This window comes from Mustela putorius, unplaced genomic scaffold, assembly GCF_011764305.1.
Source record: "Mustela putorius furo isolate JIRA1106 unplaced genomic scaffold, ASM1176430v1.1 tig00003909_pilon_pilon_pilon, whole genome shotgun sequence".
In the NCBI taxonomy this organism is placed as follows: domain Eukaryota; kingdom Metazoa; phylum Chordata; class Mammalia; order Carnivora; family Mustelidae; genus Mustela; species Mustela putorius.
In genome coordinates, this window is record NW_025422057.1 from 38,186,790 (window position 1) to 38,203,530 (window position 16,741).

The 16,741-nt window shown below is 42.2% G+C and overlaps 1 non-coding gene across 1 annotated transcript; it reads left to right on the forward strand.

The window, feature by feature from the left end:
• Nucleotides 1-16,307: 16,307 nt before the first annotated feature.
• LOC123388806 lies at nucleotides 16,308-16,412 on the forward strand. Its single transcript, XR_006603310.1, has one exon. It is a non-coding gene; the product is annotated as a U6 spliceosomal RNA (small nuclear RNA).
• The last annotated feature ends 329 nt before the right edge of the window (nucleotides 16,413-16,741 follow it).

Genomic DNA, 16,741 nt, shown 5'->3' on the forward strand with positions numbered 1-16,741 from the left:
TTATTTGTTGAGTATTTGCTATGTGCTTGACACTGTGCTGAGTATGTATGGGCTGTCTCTACTCCTTCAATGCCTTGGAGTTCTGGCAATCTTGGGCCTTATCAGTGATATGCCCAGGGGAGGGAATTAGACTTCTGTAAGCCTCAATTTCATCTTCTGTGAAAGAGATGTAATGATTGCCTGCTGTAAGAATTCAAATAGTATTGCATCTGCAGCATGGTCTGAATAGTGCCTGGCACAGGCTAGGCCTCAAGGGACAGAAAGAGGAATTGGGAATATCCTTTATAAGTTACCTGCACTATGTGTAAAGTAGTACAGTGTTGTAGGGATGTGGATTTAGATTATTTAAAGATGAGTATTAGAACATCTGGGCAGTCATAAAAAGAAATTTTAAAAAGTAGTATTAATGACATGCTAAGAAACGATTTTAAATAGAATCACACAATTAAAAACAGAAAAAAAGAAACCAAACTGTAAGGAATAAAAAAGTAAAAAATTAGGTAGGTAAGAACCCCACTATAAATAATAATGATTTTAAATATCAGTGATCTGAACATACTAATTAAAATATGAAGATTATTAGAGATTTTTAGAGTGGATTAAAAAAAAAGACCAAAAATGTTGTTTACAGAAAACCCACTTAAAATACTAAGATGTAGACCAGCTGAAAGCAAAGGGATGGAGAATAAAATATACTATAATACTAACCAGAAGGAAGATGGAGTAGCTGTATTAATTTCAGACAAAACCAAATTCAAAACAAAGAAAGATTATAAGAATAAAGAGGGAATTTAAATAATGATAGAGGGGTCAATTCTCCAAGAAGACATAAGAAATCCTAAATGTTTATGCACCTAATAAAAGCATCAAAATACATAAAGTAAAAATGGATAAAACTAAAAGGAGAAGTAAACAAACTCACTATTACAGTTTGAGACCTCAATACTATTCTGTCATTACTTAATAGGTCAAGTAGGCAGAAAAATCAGGAAGGGTAAAATAAATAAAATGACCTGAATAGCACTATGAATCAAATTGATCTGACAGGCTTAGGATGTTCCATCCAACAATAGCATAATATATAGTCTTTTCAAGCTTACATGTAATATTAACATAGACAGGCAAATGCTGGCCATAACACACACCCTAAAAATTTTCAAAAATAAAACTCATACAAAGTACGTTCTAGTACCACAGTGGTATTAAACTGGAAATCAGTAAAAGAGATAGCTTGAAAATTCCCCCCAAAACAAATAAATCCCAAAACCAGATAAAAATACCAAAATGAAAAAAGGCCTTGGAATGAATAAAATTCTCAAGTGTTGGAAATTAAACAGCACACTTCTAAACAACTCATTAGTGAAATAAGAAATCTCAAAAAATAAAAATATTTTGAACGAAATAAAAATTAAAAATTTTGAGGATGCAGGTAAAGTGGTTCTTAGAGGAAAATCTGTAACATTAAAATGCATATACTTATAAAGAAGAAAGATCTAAAATCAGTAACCTAAGCTACAACTTTGGTAAACTGTGGAAAAAAATAAACAAATTATGGCTACAGCAAGAGGAAAAAGGAGAATATTACAAATTAGAATATCAATGAAATTGAAAAGAGGAAAAAAAAATAAAACCAACAAAGTCAAATCTGGCTCACTGAAAATATCAAGAAAATTGATAAGCCTTTAGCTAAGCTAACCAAGAAATAAATAGAGAAAGTGTAAATTTCCAATATCAGAAATTAAAGAGAAGCCATCACTGCTGATCCCATGGACATTAAATAAATAATAAGAATACCATAAATAACATTTTTCTCTAAATTTTATAACTTTGATGAAATAGATGATTACCTGAGATGCACAAACTACCAAAACTCACTCAAAGAGAAATAGATAACCTGAGTAGATAACTTATTAAATTAATTGAATTGATAATTAAAACTTAGAAAAAAGAAAAGAAAGGAAAGAAAGTGAAAAAGAAAGTACCAGGCCGACATGGTTTCACTGGTCAATTCTACTAAAATTTAAGGAAGAAATACTATCAATTTCCCATAATTTCTTTTAGAAATTAGAAGCAGAGGGAATACTTCTTAACCAATTTTTGAAGCTAGCATTACCCTAATACCAAAACCAGATAAAAATATTACAAGTAAATTACAAATATTTCTAAGCAGCATAGCTATAAATATTCTTCTTTTTTTAAAAAGATTTTATTTATTTATTTGACAGAGATCTTATATCAAAGAATATAAATATTCTTAAAAATATATTAGAAAATTGATTAAGCAATCTATATGATAAAAAATAGATCACAAGTAAGTGGCATTCCATTCAGCAAAGAAAGGCTTGTTTAATATTCACTCACCAATGGAATTCATCCTATTAACAGACTGAATAAGAAAAAACATGTAAACATAGCAATTGATGCAGAGAAGCATGTGACAAAATTTAATACCCAATTTATGATAAAAAATATTCCCAGAAAACTAGAAACAGAAGGAATTTAGAGGGTATATATGAAAAACCTACATCTAATACCAAGTGAATATTGAGAACCTGATATTTTCTCTCTAAGAGTGGAAACAAGGGAAAATATCTCAATATTTCTATTCAATATCCATGAGAAATTCCAGCTTGTGGAGCAAGACAAGGAAAATAAGTATATTTTACACAGATTTTTCAAAGTAGTACTAAAACTGTCTTTATTCATATATGGTGAGATTGTCTAGGTAGAAATCACGGAAGAATTGCTGAAAACAAAATGGAAAAGGCCTTGGAATGAATAAGTATAAGAATAATAAGCAAAATATAAGACCAATATACAAAAGTCAACTTTTTTCCGTATGTGCCAGCAATGAACAATTGGGATCTGAAGTAAAGCAAAAATATTCTTTATAATAACATAAAAAAATGAAGTATTTAGTTATGAATCTAGCAAATATGTACAGAATCTGTATGTGGAAAACTACAAAATTTTTATGAAGGAAATAAAAGGAGGAATAGTCCATGTTCATGAACTGGGAGACTCAACACTGTTAAGATTCAATTCCTCCTTTCTTGATCTTTAGATTCAACAGAATCTGAACACAAATTCCAGCAATCTATTGGTAGGTATCAGCAAACTGATGCTAAAATTTATGTAGAAAGACAAAGGATAAAGTCTAACCAATAAATTATATATTTTTTAAGGACTTATTTATTTTACAAGACAGCATACACAAATGGGTGGCGGGGCAGAGGGAGAGAATCTTTTAGTAAGCTCCATGCTCAGTGTGGAGCCCAACAGGGGCATAGATCCTACCACCCATGAAATCATGACTTGGGCAGAAAGCAAGAGTTGGACGCTTAACCTACTAAGCAACCCAGGTGCCCCAGCCAATATGATATTAAGGAACAAACTGGGAAGACGCATGCTACCCTGTTTCAAGTCTTACCGTAAAGCTACAGCAACCAAGACAACTAAGTATTGGCAAAATAATGCACACATAGAGAAACATGATAAAGAGCCCAGAAACAGATCCAACAAATATAGTCAACTGACCTTTGATAAAGGCAATTCAGTGGAAAAGAGGGAGTCTTTCTCAACAAGAGAAGCTAGAACATTCAAATATTTGTGTGTAAAGAATGAACCTAGACACGCACCTTATGCCTTGCATAACAATGAACTCAACTGGATCACAGACCTTGTATAACTTTTTATTACTGCTGTAGCAAATTACCACAAACCTAGTGACTTAACACATACAAATTTATTCTCTTACAGTTCTGGATGTTAAATATCCAAAAGGAGTCTTATTGGGATAAAATCAAGGTGTTGGCAGGGCTTCATTCCTTTCTAGAGGCTCTAGGGAAGAATTTTATTTTTTCCATTCCCAGCTTTATAGGCTGCCCAAATTCCTTGGCTCCTGGCCCTTTTCCCTCTTCAAAGCCAACAATGGTTAGACTCCTATCACACCATTCTGATCTGACTCTCCTGCTTCCTTCTTTCACTTGTAAGAACCATTATGATTGCCGTGGGCCCACCCTGATAGCCTGATAATCCATAATAACTTCTCCATTGCAAGGTCCTTAATCTAACCACACCTACAAAGTCCCAAATTCCATGTCAGGTTACATATTTAAGATTCCAGGATCTTTGAGAGACATAAGCTTACTTATCATAGTCTCCCTTCTTGCTCCAAAGCATCTCCAGCCCACATGCAAAATACTTGTGCTCCATGTCAGGTACAAAATTTCATTTAAGTCTCATCAAATCATAACTCCCCAAACTTCTCATCTAAACCATGCTTGGGGAAGGCTCTGGGTGCGATCCTTGTTTGGCTGTGATTTCTCTCTATTGTTGTCTGACATGTTTTGCTCCATTTTTAGGACATTCTGGGACAGGAAAAATGATAGAGTGGTTAAACATCAGTTAAGTGCCAAAGTTTGGGGAAGTGGAAGGATTGAACAGGTGAAACACAGGGGAATATTTAGGGTAGCAAAACTACTCTTTTGGATACCGTAATGATTGAGGGGTATACAACACCGTGCATTTGTCAAAACCCACAGAACTTTACAGAATAAAAAAAAAATGGACTTTAATATATGCAAATTTTGAGAACTCAACTAGACGGGCCATGGGTATCAGGATGAACTCTATATTATGGCAAAAAAAAATGTAACTAATGTAATTATATTCCAAATGCATTAGATAACTTTACTGAACAGGATAGGGAAAAGAGGTGCTGACCTCCCCAAATTTGGAAATGAATGTGGACTCTAAGACTAAAGACTAACTGTACATTACTTAATGCCACTTGCTCTTTAAAATGTTCATCATATTCAATTGCTTTTTCTTTCAATAGAAAGTTTCTCAACAAAAGAAGCACAAGCAAGCATGTGTTTTCAACTGGCCCCCCTCACTTCTTCAAAGGAGGCCACCAAGGTCTGAGCTTCTGTCCTCTGTTTGGTCTGTGGCCTTCTGGAAACCTGCCACAGAAGAGGCACGGTTGGGGGTCTGATCTACAGTCAGCCTCTTGCAGTTGCCATGGCCGTGGAGGGTACCAGATTCCACCACTGTCTGCCTTCCCAGGAAGGCTATAGGATGCAAAGGGACTGCACAGATTCTCTCCAGTGCCTTGTGTGTTGAGCCTAAACGAAAGGCTTTGAGGCCTTTAGATGGATCAGCACACCAGGTATGTGACAAGGGGAGCAGAATTTGTCCAAGTCCTGAAGCTGTTTTAACAAGCTCAAGCCACATCTTCGTGGAACCCTGTGGCCCAGACACACAGTGCCACCTCACAGACATTGCCGGCCCCCACTGACGAAGATGGACGGTCATCTTACTTCTCTCAAGTTTTGACTTCACTTTGCCAGACCTTGGCATCTCTTATCGCTTAATGATGTGCCTTTAAGGATTGAATCATGTTTAATTTTCAGCAGCTGCTTTATGAAGTTGTATTTTCAGACACTGTATAGGCTAAAGTGTGATTATAAAAAATCACCTAGACAGCTGGTTAAATGGACAGATGTTTCTGGGTCCCCTCCTGGTGGAGGGTATTTTAAATAGCCTTCTTGAGCAATTTTGTGTTGGGGATCCTGGTGTTTAGAAAATGATATAGAAACTGAAGGTAAAAATGTTCTTTTCTAAGTTATAGTTTCCAGCTGGAAAGAATTAGAAAAGGAGGCTGGGAATCTAAAACTATACTTTACAAAACATCACAAAGGAAGCTAAGAGATCAAATTCTCCAACCAGCTCTTCACAGAGAAGGGAGCGGGGCTCACCAAGGTGGAGGGTCTGACCACGATCACTCAACTACAGAATGCCAGGACAGGAGTAGAGGCAAGTCCCTCAGCCTCTGGTTCACATCGAGACTTAAAGACCTTCCTAGGTTGATAACCATTCCCATTGGAATTAAAATAAGGACCTTTCAATTCTTGAAGACACTCGGCAGTTTCTTATGCTTTGTCAGCCTCCTGTGGACATTTCCAAAGATGCCCAAAGGGGTTCAGAGACACTGTTCAGTACACAGTTGCTTGGGGCTACTTTCTCTCTCTTCCTTCTCCAAGCCCTCCTTTGCTGCAAACCCTCATGGTCCCCAATCTCACCCACTGGGTGGCCTCCTGGGTCCTTTGTGAGCTTGGCTCCAGCCTCGCTCTCTGTCCTTCACTTCCAAGACGACGGCCTCTGTGGAGCTTGCCCATTACTTAGATGGAGACTGGATACCTGCCTCACAAATCAGGAAAGAATAGGAGTGGAGTTCTGTTGGGATCTCGGACAGTCATCTTTGGTCTTTCAAGGAACCCTGCTTTCCAAAGAGTCCACCACATTCTTTTGTACTATAGAGCTCACCCCTGGCATCAGGGAGAGGGATGTTGAGTTTCCCTGTGGGGTTGATTTGCCACGAGTACTCCCTACTGAGGGCCTCTGATTCCTCTTTCCACCCCCAACATCATCTTAATGACAGAAAAGGGAGGTAACTTTTATTGAATAGTTGTTACTCACTGGATTGATCAGTTTGTATACATTATTTCCAATTTTCACAACATTCCATGAAAAGGCTGAGACAATGAAGGTCGGAGAGCCTATAAGAGATGGAGCCAGGACTGGATGGGGAGATGCCAGTTTGGGCTCTTTCCACTGCATTGAGCTCCCACCCTCTCGGCAAATTTTAAAGAACATCTTTCAACTCCCACAGATGCTCTCTTGGCACATTTCTGGTTCTATGCTCTTCTTGGAACTTTCCTCTTCAAACAAATATTCTTGATGACATTCCAAAGTCTTGTGATTGCTCAATACCCGAACCATAAGGACTAAGGAAGAACCATGCCTGTGCCTCTCAATTATATCATAAATTTATGGGTCCCTTGGGGCAAGAGAATGGTGGAAGGGGCTAGAGCTGCAAGGACACACAAATCACATCAGTCTATTGTGGCAGGCTTTTGGAAAGGCCAAATGGCCTCAGAACACCAACCATGAAAACCAGCCTGATCAGGTAGTGTTCTAGATGCTTTACACGTGTGATCTCACTGACTTTTTATGGCAGTCCCAATGTCAGGAACCCTATTCCAAGCAAGGAAGTTTTTAAAAATGCCCCTAAGTCGGGGTGCCTGGGTGGCTCAGTGGGTTAAAGCCTCTGCCTTTGGCTTGGGTTGTGATCCCAGGGTCCTGGGATCAAGCCCTGCATTAGGCTCTCTGCTCGGCTGGGAGCCTGCTTCCTCCTCTCTCACTCTGCCTGCCTCTCTGCCTACTTGTGATCTCTGTCTGTCAAATAAATAAATAAAATCTTAAAAAAAAAAAGCCCCCAAGTTAACAAAGCTGCTGAGTATCAGATCCAGGATTCCAATGGAGTCCAACCTGACCTCAAAGCCTGTGCCCCTGATCTCTGTAACACTCCAGCAACTTTCCTTGAAGAGCTCTTTATAGTGAATATTTCTTGAGCTCCTACTCTGGGTGGATCCTGTGAGGTCTTGGAGATACAAAGATGAGTAAAACATTGCTGATACCATCTGTGCTTACTCTGGGGAGTGGATCAGACACACACACTGACCATGAAGGAGCATGACACCCATAGGTGCAGGTTAGACTCAACGTACTATGGAAGTTGAGGGACGGGCAGGATGAATTCTGTTCCCAAGGATGATAGATGGGCAGAGGAATGGAGTTCAACAGGGAAGGGTGCACCCAGGGCAGAGATGACACCATGCTTTCCCTCCTTGCATAACGGGCAGACACAACCTGCACAAGACACTGCCTATCTTCAAGGAGCACAGTCCCTGGCATGTGCTTTAGGAGCAAGGTGAACAAAAGGAGAGAATGCCCACCTGGTATGAGTGTGTGTGTATGTGTGTGTTTGTGCACGTGTGCGTATATACACTGGGAGAAAAGCAGGGGTGTGAGTGATGGAGAGAGAGGTGTGAGCCAGACTTGGATCATTCAGGTGTTGCCCAGATCAAATGTTGGCATCTTATCTCACAGACAATAGAGAGTTCTGTTGTTTTTAAAAAGTGGATAACCAACAGCTTCACTGCCAATGCTCTTTCTTCACATTTGAAAGATGGGCATGCCAAGTCATTGTCCCACTACTCCTCCCCCTTCTTCTCTTCCCTTCCCGGGAATCTTCTTACTTTACTTCCCAGCGGCCCTAAGCCAACACTGCCCTCAGGCTTGACTAGCTCTCCTTCCTGATCAGCTCTTTACTCTGGGTCTGTGCTGCTGCTCAGTACCTCATCACCTCTCAAATGAGAAATTGCAAGTGTCCTCTGACTGGTCTCTAATGTGGGTTTAATTGTGTCCCTCGGGTTGAAATATGTGTGTGTGTGTGTGTGTGTGTGTGCTCAAGTCCTAGCACCTGATACCTGTGAATGTGACTTCATTTGGAAATAGTCTTTGCAGATAATGTCAGGTGCAGTCATGTGGGAGCAGGACAGACCCTGAAGTCATATGGCTGTTTCCGTGCAGGAAGAGGAGACACAGCACATGGGAGATCACTGGGGGTGATGTGCCCACAAGCCAGGGAACACCAGTGTTTGTCACTGTCAGCAGCACCAGAAGCTGAGAGAAAGGCAGGGTGCAGACGATGCCCTAGACCTGTCATGGGGAGTCAGACCCTGCCAGCACCTTGATGTTGGACTTCTAGGCTCCATAACCATGAGAGAATAGATTTCTGTTGTTTTAAGATACCCCCGCCCCCCCCCCCCGCTTTGCTGTGATTTGTTACAATAGTCTTAGGACATTAGTATTGTCTCCTTGCCTCTGTGTCGGTTTGCCACTGTCTCTCCATCTCCCATGTAGGTATCGGAGTGATCTTTCTGAATTGTAGGTTTATTGCTTTTGTCATTTTCCCACTGAAGAATGTCAGTGGCCCCCTGTTCACTGTCAACCTCGGTATAAAATCCAAACTTCTTACCCTGCACCCTCGTTTCTAATATGTGCTCCAAGGGAACCGCAGGAAATTTGGGGTTCTTCCTCTGTGATTGAAATGCCAGCTTCTCATTTTTTTCTGTCTGTTGACTCCTTATCCTTAGCTCAGCTGCAGAGTGGCCTGGGCTGTGCTAACTCCCCTGTGCTGTGTCTTCCCAGGGTGTCCCTCTGTTATAGGACAGAGTCTCCTTGTCACTAACAGCAAACTTCCCTGGAGATACAAGAGAGTATCTTATGTTTCTATCCTCGGAGCCTATCACTGGAACATAGGAAGTGAAGAATGATTATTTGTTGGCTGAGTGAATGAATAACCAAAAGAATAAGAGAAGAATTATTCAGAGAAAGTCAAGGTTTCTCTTGCCTGTGAATATGCAGAGTTCAGAAAAGCATGAAAGGATTGGTATCCGAGCAAAGTACAACTTGCTACTCTTCCACTAACTATCTGTGTGACTCGGGGAAAGTTGCTGAACCTCCCGGAAATTCATTTATAAGAAGAGGTCATCTATACATCATAGCAGACCAGAACAATTAAGCGAGATGGGATAACGGAATCACAGGCTGGTGCTTCCCTTTCCCAGCCAGACCTCTGTGTCCACAACCGAAGTGTGGATTAACATAGGCCAAGTCTGAAATCTCATTAAACACTGAACAGAAATTGCCTCTTTTTTTCTTGTATTTCTCTGCGAGAACACGCACAAGCATGAACTCGGCAGTGGAAACTGCCCTAATTATTTGTGCAGAACAATAGCAGAAGTCATGAGGAGGTCCATTTAAACACAAGAGGGGCAATTAATCACAGCCCATTGGAATATTGCTTTTGGTCTTGCACTCAAACCGCCTTCTATGCAGGAAATGAAATGCAGTAATTATCACAGTCACTTGAGACTCCAGAGTCCTGGCTTCAATTCCCAAATCCTTCATCATTTCGTTTTGGCTGTGTCTATGTGACGCCAAAACATCTGGCTAAAAAGTGAAAACTGCCATCAGTTTCTCCACTGATAACTCACTGAATATTCTACCTCTCCACCCCCTTTTTTTATTGTGGTAAAATACACATAACATGCAATTTGTCATTTAACCAAGTTTAAGTGTACATTTCAGCGGCATGATGTCTATTCACGTTGTGCAACCGTCAGCCACCACCCAGATTCAGAACTTGTTTAAGCTGCAACTCTGTACCCAATAGACTATTAATAAGTCCCCATTCCTCCCTCTCTCAAGACCCAGGCAGCCACTCTGTTGTTTTCTGTTTCTATCAGTTTGGCTGCTTTAGTTCCCTCATATAAGTGTGATCCTACAGTATTTGTCTTTTTGTGTCTGGCTTATTTCACTTACTGTTGTGTCCTGAAGTTTCACCCATGTTGTAGCATGGATCACAAGTTCCTTCTTTTTGGAGGCTGAGTACTATTCCATTGTATGGATGTGTGTGTATTCGTATATACCTACATAAATATATACACCATCTTCAAGAGCAGCTGTGTCATTTTTTCTTTTTAAAAGATTTTATTTATTTATTTGACAGAGAGAGATCACAAGTAGGTGGAGAGGCAGGCAGAGAGAGAGAGGGAAGCAGACTCTGCTGAGCAGAGAGCCTGATGCGGGACTCGATCCCAGGACCCTGAGATCATGACCTGAGCCGAAGGCAGAGGCTTAACCCACTGAGCCACCATCCAGGCACCCCCAGATTTTCACTTTTTGACCAGGTTGCCCTGAACGTTTTTCTGCAGCCCCTGTGGACATTTGCAGGACGCAGCAAATAACGAACTGAGAAAGCAGAGACAGTAAGGGGTGAGGAATGGGGACCAAGGGGATTGTTCCCACACTGATCTGATAGTGCCCTGGGTCTCTGAGTCAGGCACCAGCTTTTGTCCATGCCTCTGGCACTTTCTATCTCTGAGGACCATGTCACTGAGAGGACTCTGGGCTTCTTGAGGAAACAGACGGCCATGTACATGATCATCTGTATATCCTCACAGTCAGGACCAACTCCTAGTAAATGTTCAACATTTTTCTTCAAAAAAAATCAAGGCATTTCATCAAAGTAAGTGGATTAGTGAGTAATTAATACTCCTACACAAGCAGAGAAGCCGTAAGAAAAACAAACTAGATTTCTTGTCAAAATAAGTCCATAGCAGAAGATTTTATAAAGCTTGGCTCTGTGCAATTTCACGTCTTCTGATTGTACTGATAGGCGCGGACTTGGTCTCTGGAGTAAATGTCCCCATGGCTGCTGTATGCGTTGATTTGAATCTAAACACTTAATTGCTGGTCTGCCTGGAGATGTGGCTCCAGAGGCTGGACACGCTGACCGCTGCCCGAGTGGCCTGTCAGTGATGGATTGAGGGCTCTGCTGGCCCAGCCAGCCGGGGGCCAGTGACTTCCGACAGAAAACGTGCCTGGGGGGAAGGAATGCTCAAGTTGCCAAACTCCTCAGTCTTGCCTATGTTTTGTGTTTGGGTCCATCTGTGTTTACTTTTGAGGCAGTACCAGAGACAAAAAGGCCGAGCTTATCTTCGCGTGACATGAGCATGGCCTTCAGCTTTCTATTTTTCATTCTTTCTCACCAAGAACAGAGGCTCTGGGGCCACAGTAGCCAATTCTTGACCCTCTACCAGCACCACAGACTGAGCTATGACCTGCCATGCTGGGAGACAACCGTTCTTGTACCTTTCCCATTTCTTGGGAGCAGACACACTGGCAGCCTTTGTCCCAGAATCTCTCCAAGAATGTTTGTGTAGACAACAGTCTTGGATGACAGAGGTAGCGTCCCCTCCAAAGCAAAGGGCGGGCTTGCTTAACTGTCCTGGGTAGCAAAGATAATGTCTCCTACTGAGGCAGATGCCAGATAAGGGTGCTAACTGCATATTATGAATGATTCTGATCTCCTGAGTGCACGGTTTCTCAGCTGAGATGGAGGCTCACTTCCACGTGCCAGTATCCATGTGGACCCCTTGGCATCGTTATTGTGGGATTTGGGGGGCAAAGGGATTTGATGGAGCTATGCCGATGCCCATCCTGCTTGCTGCGCTGTGGGTGATAAGGTCCTTTGTTTCTGACTCAGGCGACATGTCTTTTGCCATCATCCTTGAAACTGTGACAGGCTAACGTGGTATTTTGTAAGTAGAGGAAATCTCAAACCCTGGTTCTCGATGTCCACTGCCTTCATTGGATATCAACCCATTAAGTCTTATTCATCCCCTCAGGAAACCCCCTCTTTGACCAAGCCTGGCTTCATTTCATCTCCCTGCACACCTTGTTCCCCATCCACACCCGTTATCCCATTGAATGCTAACTTCTGGAACCAGCCTATAAGATGTACACATTAGGCCGGGTCATGAAGGGAGAAAGAAGGGAAGAAAAAAAAGTTATTCTCAGGATCAAACAGACCCTGAAAGCTCTTTTGAAAATGTTAGTAATAGGACAAATGCTTTCATTTCCCCCCCATAAATCTCATTCTCTAGTCTTCTACCTCTAAGTCTGCACCACCAAAGCATGATATCTGAGAGAAATTTATTTATTTATTTTAAAGATTTTATTTATTTTGAGAGAGAGAGAGCGAGAGCATGCAAGAGCGTGTGAGAGTGGGAGGAGGGGTAGGGGGGAGGATCTCAAGCAGACTCCCCGCTGAGCATGGAGCCCTACGCGGGGCTGGATCTCATGACTCTGAGATCATCACCTGAGCAGAAATCAAGTCGGATGCTTAACTGACTGAGCCATCCAAGCGCCCCTCCCAGGGAAATTTAGAATTAGTATTTCTAGGACATATACATCCTTGATCAATGTTCAGTCTCAAAGATGACTTCAGCAAGTCTTTAGGGATGAAGAGGCTTGACACCCGGGTGTGGGCTTGAGGCTTGCTAACTGAGGGGTATGAGGAATGGACAAAAATGCAGCCTGGGCTTGGCTTGGCAAGTTGCATATCGTGGTGCTTGGCTGCATCCTCTAAGAGCTGACTACATTTTCTAATTCTCACACAGGCCCCCAGTGGACCTACAGAGACAAAGCCAGACTTTTTGGAAAAAGGAAGTGGGAATTTCTAAAATCCCAAGCTTCCCATTTTAGACAGAAGGAGTGAGACTTGCCATGACTCTGATCATAGAGTTTTATTTTAAGTAATAGTGAAAAGGGAAAACTCCAGATATATGGGGAGGGAGGTCTCCAATGTGACTGAAAAGAGACTCACCTCTCCTGGGCCAGAAGTTGTTGGTAGGAAGGAACAAGACAGAGGAAGAATGAGGAAACCAGACCTGAGCCTCCACAGCCCACCATCTGCAAGGCTGGCTCTTGAGTCAGAGTAGTCAGCTCACAGAGACCCAGCTGGGAGCCTATTGCAATAGGGAGCTAGTTGTTTAATGCTCTGGGTGCTCCCATATCCATCTGGGTGTTTCTAAAGCCTTCTCTAACTGGCCATCCCAGACTTCATGTTGTTTTGAAAACCCAGCAAGCATGATCTTGCCTCAGGACATTTGCACTTGCTGTTCTCTTTGTCTGAAAGTTTCTTCCAGCAGATAGTCTCTTGAGTGACCCCCCATAAATTATAGATTTCCATTCAAATTTTTTCAAATACCACCTTATCAAAGAGGGCTTTCCTATCATTGCATTTAAGATAGTTCCCTCCTCCCCCAGTAGTCCTGGTCAACCTTCCCAGAAATACATCTCTTAGCAGCATGTATCACCCTCTGACACACTGTGTATTTCCTTAGATTGCTCGCTGCTTCCCTCTGGATGGGGGACTTTGTTTTGTTTGCTGCTCAGTCACCAACACCCACAACAGTGCATGGTATAGAAGTGATCCTTGGATAGATGTTTGTTGAATGAATAAATGAATGAATTAGGTTCAAGGATCTTGAGAAAAGCCCCACCTTGACTTGAGAACAGATATAATTCAGGCTGGGGATGAGCGGCAGCTCTTTGGATGGTCAGCCTCAGCTATCTGCCTGACTTCCAAGTGTCTATGTTCTGTTTCCTACAACTGCAACTCACATCTGTGGGTGTTTTTTTTTTCTTTTTGAAAAAAGAAATAAGATTTTCAACATTTCTTGGGAGTCAACCATGCATCAAGCTAAGAGAACAAAATCCTTGCTGTGAGGGGGGTGAGAGTCTGGGAGGGAAGCGGTTTACAGACTAGGTCATGGGTTGAGTCGGCTGCACCTCCGACAGTGAGTGATGGGTGATGAGGGTGAACAGAGTGAGAGGGGAGCACAGGGAGGGGAGCTGGAGTGGGAGACACTGCATCCGAGCGTTAGAAACTGTGGCCAGGGACAGCCTCCAGGAGGTGACATTGTTTCCTTCAATTTTTGAGGAATAACTGACAGATACACTTGTATATATTGGAAGTGTACAATGTGATGATATAATAGACATATACATTGTGGAATGGTCGCTGAGATCCAGATGATTAGCACACCCAGCGTCTTACACAGTCAGCTCCTTCTCCTTCTCCTTCTTCCCCCTCCTCCTCCCCTCTTCCTCCTTCTTCTTCTGATGAGAACACTTAAGATCTACTTTAAGCAGCTTTCAAGTTTACAAAACATATTATAAACTATAGTCACCATGTAGTACATTAGATCTTCAGAATTTATTCCTTTTATAACTACAAGTTGTATTCTTTGATCTGCACCTCTCTATTCACTCCTGCCCCTAGTCTCTGACAAACACCATTCTCTTCTCTGTTTCTATGAAAACTCAACAGCAAAAAACCCACAAATAATCCTATTAAAAATGGGCAAAGGAGGGGCGCCTGGGTGGCTCAGTGGGTTAAGCCGCTGCCTTCGGCTCAGGTCATGATCTCAGGGTCCTGGGATCGAGTCCCGCATCGGGCTCTCTGCTCGGCGAGGAGCCTGCTTCCCTCTCTCTCTCTCTTTCTGCCTGCCTCTCCATCTAATTGTGATTTCTCTCTGTCAAATAAATAAAAAAAAAATGGGCAAAGGACCCGAATGGACATTTTTTTGAAGAAGACATACAAATGGCCTGGAAGTACCTGGAAAGGTGCTCAACATGACTAATCATCAGGGAAATGCAAATCAAAACCACAATGAGGTGACCTTTGAGTAAAGATCTGAAGAAAGTGAGGGAGCAAGACACATAGCTGAGGCATGTGACTATCTGAGGAAGAGATTCTGGGTGGAAGGAGCAACAAGTGCAAAGGTCCTGTGGTGGGATGGGCCTGATGTGCTTGAGGAGTCAGTGTAGCTGACTGGATGCATGGGGGAGGGAGAGAGCAGGGGGAGGTGAGACCACAGATATGAGTCATGGGAAGGTAGGGAACAAATCACAGAGACACTTGGAAGTCATTCGAAGGACCATAGCTTTCATCAGAGAAATAAGGAGCTGCTGCAGGCCCTGAGCAGAGGTGTAGTAGAATCTTTGAATTTTAACTGGATCACTGGCTGTTGTGTGGAGACTATACAGAAGGAAAGAGACAGTGGACTTGTCCAACTTCATTTTTGTCAGTTGTTCTAATTTCCTCAAAAGCCTTTTCTTCTTCTTCTTCTTCTTTTTCTTTCTTTCTTTCCTTTTTTTTTTTTTTTAAAAAAAAACTCTGTGATGACATGAACAAGGAGGAAAGCAGAAGTGTGCACGAGTATACCGAGGAGAATCAAAGCTTGGGGCTCATTGGTCAGGAGAGAAAAGGAGAAGGCTGGTGTGAGGGAAGAAGATGCTGGCCAAACTCTCCCATCACAAGGCCAGGGCTGGAAGCAAAGGTGCTCACACAACCCAGGATATCAGTGCATCCACAGCTGCCCGAGAGGACAGCGGCTGCATTATTGGAAGGTGAGATCATATCCTCCAGGATTAGCAGAAAAATTCAGCCAATTATTTCCCTCTGATTGGTTTTCATTTCATCCTGGTTTGTTTGTCATTACTGTACCTGTTTTAGTCAAAAGTTCACAGCTTGTTTATATTAAGATGTAAGCCCTTGAATTTGGGATTCTCAGGGGCCATGTCTACACTTCGCTAGCTAGTATTGATGTTTGTCAAGAAAGCCATATCCTCAACTCAACAGGGCAAGGCTTTTGAGCAGAATCTACTAAATCATTCTTCATTCTTTTCAAATGAGGAGCTGATTTTCCTTCTTACCACCAAAGCAGAAATAAAGAACAGTGTGGTCCATTAATCAATTTTTATTTTCTAGGAATAAAACCAGTCAGGTTTTATTATGCTATGCTTGTGTGGCTGATCCTCAGAGTAGGAGAGAGTGGGGTGTCCCCTGAGGGCTCTCTGCGAAGAGGGCACTTGGGAACCCCTCAATGCTCCCTCTCTGGTCTTTGGGATGTGCTTGCAGTAGGCGAGTCACTTCCCATCTGAGAAGCAGGTGTGATCTTCTGAAGCACAGACATTGACAGTCCGGGTAAAATATAAAAACCCAGCAAGACATTGAAACTTGCAAGTCAGATTTGGATACCAAGGTGTTTGTTTCGGCAGCACATATACTAAAATTGAAACCATACGGGGAAGATTAGCATGGCTCCTGCATAAAGGTGACATGCAAATTCATACTGTTTCATATTTTTAAAAAAATTGACCTCCAATGCATTTTGCATGGCTGGTCTTCATGGACTGTTAGAGGAAGATAAGATTAATGCCCTTTATGAGAACGGGGAGGGGGCATATAGAAGTGCACATGTCTATGTTCCCCTGAAACTCAGCACATCTTGTGAAACTGGACATGCTGTTCAGGCTGGGGACAAAGACATGGAGGTAAGAAGGAGCCCCCACTTCAGTTCCCTTTGCCCCATGGCTCCCTTCATGTTCCCGGTTAAAGAGCAGAGGGTCCTTGCTTGCCAATCGTCATACTTGCCTTGTTTTTTTTCCCCCCTTATAATTGATAAATATTTCTCTT